Below are 465 nucleotides of genomic sequence, written 5' to 3'. Positions count from 1 at the left end.
GAGCGGCAGCGCCAGCGCTGGGGACAGCAGAGTGAGTACGTAAGCGGCGCAGCAAGATCCCTGCTTGGACCCCGGACGGTGAGCGCACCCGGTGCCCCGGATCCGAGTAGGGCCCGCGGCAGACCGCCAGATAACTGTTACCCCCCTAACTACCACCACTTGCGCCCAACTGCTCCGGCTCACCTCCGGGAGTTCTCCGGCTTCGAGCTCTTCAGTGCCTGGGATCCTCCTGGACCGGTCCGTCCAGATTGCCGTGGGACCAACCTGCCTGCATCCCCCAGCATCGCCGGGCTCGGGCCGCCGCCTCGGTCCCGGAGCCACCCGCCTGGATTGCACCCTCTTCTTGCCCGGACCTCCTGGGACCGTACGCGAGCGTTCCTCGGAGCCCGCGGAGCGGACCCTCCCTCAGGTGCCCGCAGCCCCGCCGGCGCGGCCCGGCCCGGCGCGGCCCGGCTCGGCTCCTGG

Source organism: Suricata suricatta, chromosome 5 (genome assembly GCF_006229205.1).
Source record: "Suricata suricatta isolate VVHF042 chromosome 5, meerkat_22Aug2017_6uvM2_HiC, whole genome shotgun sequence".
In the NCBI taxonomy this organism is placed as follows: domain Eukaryota; kingdom Metazoa; phylum Chordata; class Mammalia; order Carnivora; family Herpestidae; genus Suricata; species Suricata suricatta.
This window is presented reverse-complemented; position numbering follows the sequence as displayed.